We start from the raw sequence: 8,102 nt of genomic DNA on the forward strand, positions 1-8,102 counted from the left end.
CTGGAGTTCTTGAGTGGTAGAGCAGGATGACAGCTAACATCTAGGGAGATGACCACTACCTGGGAAAAGAAAAACATTTGAAAGAATGAGCTACTCGCCCAGTGAGTGACTAATAAAAACATAAATCTCATGCTTAAACTGAAAGCTAGAAAATAGAATACTATAACTAAAACATGCCAAGCAAATGTGTACATAAAACTTTTAAAACCATTGTATCTGAAAACATAGCTAAACTGATTCTCGGTTGAGAGATAATCCCTGTGGTTCAATCTCAACGTCGGATATCATGTTCAAGAAAGAACCCTTTTATTCAATCTCTCAAACATAAGCCTGGGCTGGAGTGAGAACCCTTTTGTTCAACACCTTTTAGCTAATGCTAGGAAAGAACCCTCGTGGTTCAATCTCATCGTCGAATATCATGTTTAAGAGAAAACTCTTTTATTCGATCTCTTAAATATAAGCCTTGGCAGGGTGAGAACTCTTTTGTTCAGCACCTTTCAGCCAATGCTAGGAAAGAACCCTCTGGTTCAATCTCATCGTCGGATATCATGTTTAAGAGAGAATCCTTTTTTTTTATCTCTCAAACATAAACCTGGGCTGGGGTGAGAACCTTTTTGTTCAGCACCTTTCAGCCAATGCTAGGAAAGAACCCTCGTGGTTCAATCTCATCGTCGGATATCATGTTTAAGAGAGAACCCTTTTGTTCGATCTCTCAAACATAAGCCTGAGCTGGGGTGAGAACCCTTTTATTCAGCACCTTTCAGCCAATGCTAGGAAAGAACCCTTGTGGTTCAATCCTACTGAATTGATTAACTTTCATACGTGCACGTAGAGCAAACTGGATCCTGATGTCAAGGATCATAACTGAAGCAGGGTACCACTGCTTATCACTGAACTGAGTGAATTATTTTTATACCTTCTCTATGTACTTCAGAATCAGAATCATAACATAACCGAAGCTAGGTAGTACAGCTCGGATACCTTCTCCTTGTACTTCAATATTGAGTTGAAAATACCTGATAGGAAAACATTTTCATAAAACAAGCTTACTGAAAGCTTGATCTCATAAAACATAATTTTCATAAGAATATCATTTGCTAACGCATGCTCAACAACATTAAGAGCACATATGCTTTAAAACATAATACAAATACTTGTAACTTAAACATGTCATAGAATCTTCTTTTGAAGACTTCCATGGTTCAACCATTGTATCAAAGCATATTTCATAAACTTTGTAACTAGCATGCATTTATAAACTTTAGAGAAATGCGTTGCTTGGAACTTCTTATAAAATAACCAACATAAAAGTAACTGTCAATAAAGCCTGGATTATTAAAATATTTATAAACCATTTATAAATCATTCATAGTCACTCATAGGTCCTTCAAGTTTACTTCCTTAAGGCTTAATAGGCTTCTCCAATGGGAGTTGAACCTACACATATAAGCATACTACTTAGTATTTACATTAGCCTTCCTTTTAGGTCTACTCAATAAATCAAGCTCACATGCCAAACCATCACATTGTGCCTCCTACCATTCATTTTAAGGGTCGGTCACTTAGCAAATTTGAAGGGATTGGGTGTTAAAAGAATGCACCCTTTGATCGCCCACACTTCCCACACTTAGGAAAATTTTGGAGTATCAAACTGCAGATTCAATTTCAACAATTCATAACTAAATTTCCAGAACTTATCTCAAGAAACTTCCTTCTAAAAAATTGCTTAGAATCAAGTCTGTAACATTACCTTAAAATTTTAGCTCAAATTTCTCCGTCGTTTTATCTGGAGATTCAAAAATTCATCATTGGCCCCAATTCAAGCAGCTGCCTGCTTGTTCAACAATTTTCAGTTCAAACTTAAAAAATATATAACTCGACTTTCAGGCCTCATCTTAAAAAGTTTCATTCTAAAAGTTGTTTATAACTAAGTTAACAATATTACGTCAAATTTTTAGCTAAAAAATCTTCGTGATTCGTCCTAAAGCTTTAATTCTTCACTGATGGCCTAGATTCACCCGAGAAACAAACTCTTCGTCTTTATTTTGCTCCTCTGGCCTTATTCTGGCAAGTTTTCCCTCTTGCAGTAAAGCCACAGAAAATAGACACACAGAGCTTTCAAATGTCACTAGAATTACATGAATAGCCCAAGTATTTTGTTCAAACTAATTAAATGAATTCGACCCTTTTGCTTACCACCACCAAAAATCTGGCATGAAAACTTCTTGTGCCACCTTGCCCACTAATGTGATGAAGGGCTAGGATTTAATCAATTTTCCTTTCCTAACTCCACCCATAGTGTTAATTCAGCATTACACCTCAAAGAATTGCATGACCTCATTCATATGTTCACTATGCACTCCAACGTCAAACATGACCCTCTAACATTCGGCCAGCCACCTCATGCTTGGCTTGCTACCCGATTGAAAACTACCACCCACACCTTTCCTCATCCCCAAGCCCATTGCGTGAGTTCCATCCTTAGGCAACATTTAGTGAAATTCAGCTGATCAATTCACCCTTCATTCACTTTTCCACCTAGATCATCTACCACATCATGGCTTCCTTCTTTCTTCCATAATTCCTAAGACATGATTTCATCATAGCTCATTAGAAGACATCACATTACCTACTCTTACTTAAAGTAATTAGGGTTTGGATTTTACAATAAGAAAGGTTGAACTCAGTTCTTAATGAGATCTATACTTGATGACAAGTGGGGTACCTAGCTACAAGAATACTCTTGATAGACTCACCTGTGTGAATGTGGAAGTAAGGGTCGATTCCTATGGAGTTTTTAGGCAAACTCTCTCGAGCATTCACTAAATCGGGATACACGTGCTAAGCCTTAAAGCATAGACTTTTGTACTACACCCTAATGATACTCTATGTGAGATACTGTTAGAGATAGAGTTCAAAACCAAGGGTTACTCTAGTATATTTTGAATTATCTACACTATGTAAAGGTTTTAAGTCGTAAGACACCTTTGCTTATGCACATTGTTGTATAGACTGAAACTGCTCAATGAAAATCCTTTTTCTCTTTCTTTTTTTTATTAAATTTCCAAATGGGGGATTGGAAGCCTCCCTTAGGTACTTCATTGGAAAATTTGGTTTTGGAAGCCTCCCTTAGGTACTTCAATCTTGAGTTTTGGGTTTGGGCCCCAAGGGGTACCCATGTTCTGGAGAAAGTGAGGAGATAGACCAATGTGGGTTTGGTGGACGTCCCACATGCGCACCGCCACCGTTTGTCCAATCGGTCGGGCGTGGCGCGTGTGTATGTATGATTATTAATTTTAATAAAAATATTATTATTATTATTTATTATTTTTTAACCCAAAAAAAAAAAAAACAAAAGAAAAGGTCCTCCCTATTCGCCCAAGTCTGTTTCGTCAGTGCAAGCGATTCGTCCGTGCACGTTCTGAGGCTCACCACCTATTTCACTCCCTACCGTTCCACGTTGAAGGCCTATAAAAGGCGTGGCCTTCAGCAGTTCAAAGACAACTCATTTTCACTTCATTCCATTTTTTCTCTCCGAACTCTTCCATTTTATATTTTCGAGCAATAGGAGGGTGTGTTTTTCGGTCAGTAACGGTGCATTTACGATCGGATTTTCCTTGGTTGTTTTATCCTGAGGACGACGTGGCAATTTTTAGACTTGCCTGCACACTTGGGAAGAGCCGCGAAACGTCTTTAATAAAACGAGCTCCACGACTCAGCCTATAACGAGTCTCTGTTTTATAGGTTTTTGCTCTTTACTTAACCGTCGTGCCTTGACCGATTACTGTTCGTCGTTCTGAGGGTCCTACCATTTTCAACAGAAGAAGTTCTACCGAGTAAGAGGTTGAAGAAGGAGAAATTTGATTGTTGCTTTGTTTGTTATGAAGAATTGAAGGATAGATAGGGAAGAGGAAAAGGAGGTGAGTAGAATCGGGTGTGGTCATGTCTATCACAAATCTTATATTCATACTTGGGTAGAAGGAGAAACTCTGTCCTTTACGAATAATTACATAGCAGGGAAATACACTTGTTAAGGTGGGTTTGGACTATATTTTCAAGTGTTTAATTTAAAGAATAAATTATTTTATAAGAAATTTGAGTGTAAAGCATCAAGCATGAAGTAAGTATTGAGTATCATGATCGAGGATCGAGTAGAAATTTGATGCTTGCAGATATCTCCTTGGATAATGAATTGAGAATCCAGGCAGTGACTATACTATTGCAGATAATCTAAGAACTAAGCAAATCACTTGTTGGACGTGGAATTGATCCATTAACAAACTCCAATTTGTTCTTCACAATGAGACCGATGACCATGGCTTGACTCCAAGATGTGTAATTCGTTTCGTTGAGTAAATTGGAGACAAGAACAAGATTGGTGCTATCGGAATGGTGAAGAAAATAAGGGTTGGTGTATTGTTCGACAATAGTAGGATTAGGTGATATTGATTGTGGAAACAACGAATCGAAGGTAAGAGGTAGTTGGGATGTTAATATGTTTTATAAATAGAAAGCCTGAAATTATAATCTTTTTTAAAAAAATAAAATTAAAATAGTTATTATCTTGATATTTAAATTATATTCTAAAATGATGTACAAATTATATATTTCTTTTAGCAATGTGATAATTATTAAAATCAATATCAAATAGTAAATATTGTAACAAATGGTGTTTTGAAATAGTGTTGACTCTAATTAATTGGAAAATACATAATAGTATTTACTATAAAATGTGATTATTATAGTCTTAGAAGTTTTTTTTTTTTTTTTTGCCCCAAACACATCATAAATATAAAAATAGGGTCATCTTACAAAATATTTACAAACGTGTGGTCAATAAATTGTTTGCAAAAAGAGGGCAGATTTTTTGTCCTTTTAATTAAAAAAAGGGGGAGAAATTCTTTAAATGAAAAAAAAATGAAGCTATTTGCACATATAACAAAAAACAAGATTAACCCATTTGATAAATTTAGTAAATTTTGCTATAATGTATAAATAATTGAGTCCATTTTTTATATTTAAAAATACCCTCTTTAAAAGAATTCAAAGGGCGTTTGGGACAAGAAATCTGTTACTATAGTTCTAAGTTATTATAATTGGACTATAATAATTTGTGTTTGGAGTGTAGATTATTTTAATTTGGGTTCTAATAGTATGTGTCTATGGTGTAAACTATTTTAATTCGAGAAGGAAATAGTAAACACTATAAAAAGAATTAAAAAAATTATGAATGTAAAGTAATAAAAACTGTAGTAAATAGTAAATAATATAGCAAATGAAGGTTTTGAAATAGTGTTGAGGGTAACTAATTTGAGACTACAAAATAGTATTTACGATAATAAAAAGTGGTTATAATAGTTTAAGGATAATCGTTGTCCCGAATGGCCCATCAGTCTTTCAAAAAGACTGAACTCCATAGGTCAAAAGCCACCTCAGCCAAAATCCACGGGTCAAACGACACCTCAGCAACAGGATAGAAAGAGAGGAAAATCCCACGGCAAGGCGTTGGCTACCCTTTTATTTTTCTTTATGGAATTTGTTGAAAATAATGATAATAATTATTATTTTGAAAAAAGAAAAAGCATCGCATCCACATTTGAATTTCCAAAAGCAAAGTTTGCATAAGAATAATTTTACTACTTTCTTAGTTAGATCTTTATTCAAGTAGCTAAAGAAATGACTGTTAGGGTGTGCTTGGTGCGTGATAAAAGTAGAGAGTTGAGTTGGTAATTATTATCTAGAGAGTTAAATTATCTGGAAAGTTAAATTGTCTGTGTTTGTTTGCAGAGTTGAGTTGAGTTGATAATTATTGTTTGTGTTTGTTGTGCAGAGTTGAGTTGAGTTGGGGATCTGATGCATTTTTTTATGAATGAGATTAATTATATTTTCTTCTGTTTGTTTTTTATTTCATTTTTTTGTTTTTTAGTTTTTTGTTTTGCTATTATTGATTAATTTTCAAATATACGCGTATTTTCTCAAATCATTTATGACATAAACTGGACAATCTCAATTTTTTTCTCAATTTGTAGAACATAATAGATTATTTTTCATATATTCTTTTCAAAAACTGTAATAATTCTAATTATCTTCAATCGGTAAAACATACCAACAAGATATAATTCATATTGCTGCTCAATTAATTGGTATATTGTATATTGTATGTATATATATTGAAGGTAATTATCCCAATTACTAATTGGTATATTGTATGTATATATATTGAATCTTGCTAACTTAACTTTATTATTTCACATATCATACAGTTTATTTTTATATAATATAGATAGTATATTTGGAATTGAAATTGTACATAGGATAATTACCTTTCATTTGATTGTGATGGTGAGAATGTGATGTAATATAGTAACATTTTTCATAAGATCACAAAAATAATATGAACCGACCAAACATGTGGCCGTTTCAAAAAAAAATTCACAAAATATATGTTCTTTTCGATACTTATAATATCCGTGTCATAATACAAATATAAAAATTACATATCATGACGTATGCAAAAGTTATCATTCTTTTCGACATGTCAGTTCATAGAAAGAAATGAAAATAGAATCCAAAGGTTTGACGAGAAAAAAAAAAAAAAAAGATATGGATCCAAATGACAAAGATGAGGGAAGAGATAAATAAATGAAAATATATTAATTTTTAGGGTAGTTTTGAGTGGATAAAAAAGAGGGAATTTTGATTAGATAAAAAATGGGTTTTAATAACTCATGGGTTTTCTTTATGGCTTAATAAACGTGGGTAATAAATATCACCCAACCCAACAACTCATACCCATTTATCAAACACCTCCTTATAGTATTTTTTTTTTAGTTCTGATTTATAAAGAGATAAATTAAAATATGATAAATAAAAGAAAATTTATTTTAAATGTTAGAACTGTTAAAGATAGATACATATTGTAGTCTATCATGGTCTATAGTAGCTTAAATATTTAAAAACATCCAAACAAAATTTGAAAGTGAAATAAGATTTTATTCGATTTTATAAGAAAAGACAATTGACTTTTTTCATACACGTGCAAAAAAATAATCATATATTTACATTTATCATATTTCCTTAATATTTAAAAATGCATTAAATCAACCATTTTCTTTCCTAATCATAGAAAAAACATAATGTATCTTATAAAAAGAAAACTAAATTATAATATTTAAATATTCAACAAATCACACAATAATACATTTTAAACTCTAAACTCTAAATCTTAAAAAAAAAAAAAAACCATACATACATTGAATTTAAGAAAACTAATGAAATTATTCAAAACAAAGTTCAAACTAAATATATATTTAGTTTGGAACATCATTTAAATATGTATTTTGTATGGAACCCTAAACAAAACTCAATCTAATATTTAGGTTGGCTCACTGATGGTTGAATATTTAAATATTAAACATTATAATTTAGTTTTTTTTTTTAATTTTTTTATACTGTTAGGAAAGAAAATAGTTGATTTAATATATTTTTAAGTGTTAAAGAAAAATGATAAATGTAATTATATGATTTTTTTCCATTTCGCACATGTATAAACAAATTAAATTATTTCTTTCCTATATCTTATTTTTACTTGTAGATTTTTTTTTTTTTAAATCAAACGATTACTTAGGATATTGTAGAAATTTTTTATAATAAAAAAAACAATTTAGTTTTATTTATCATAATTTATTTTTTCTATTTATAAATCAGAACTAAAAATACTATAGTAGTAATTTTTTTAGCTACTTAAATAAGGTCTAAATAAAAAAGAATAGTAAAATTATGCTAATGCAAGCTTTCGAAAATTCAAATGTGAATAGATGCTCTTTTTTTTCTTTTCTTTTTTCTTTTTTTTTTTAAAAAGTTATTATTATATTTATTTTCAACATTTTCCATAAAGAAAATAAAAGGATACCCAACGCCTTGGCGTGGGAAGAGAATAACTTTTCATCTTTTTAATTTTATTTTTCATCTCTTTCTCTGCTGCCGCTGAGGTGTCGTTTGACCAATGGAATTCAGCTGAGGTGTCGTTTGACCAATGCAATTCAGCTGAGGTGTCGTTTGACCAATGCAATTCAGCTGAGATTCAGTCTTTTAAAAAGACT

Source organism: Benincasa hispida, chromosome 5 (assembly GCF_027475165.1).
Source record: "Benincasa hispida cultivar pf3 chromosome 5, pf3_genome.v1.1, whole genome shotgun sequence".
Taxonomy (NCBI): domain Eukaryota; kingdom Viridiplantae; phylum Streptophyta; class Magnoliopsida; order Cucurbitales; family Cucurbitaceae; genus Benincasa; species Benincasa hispida.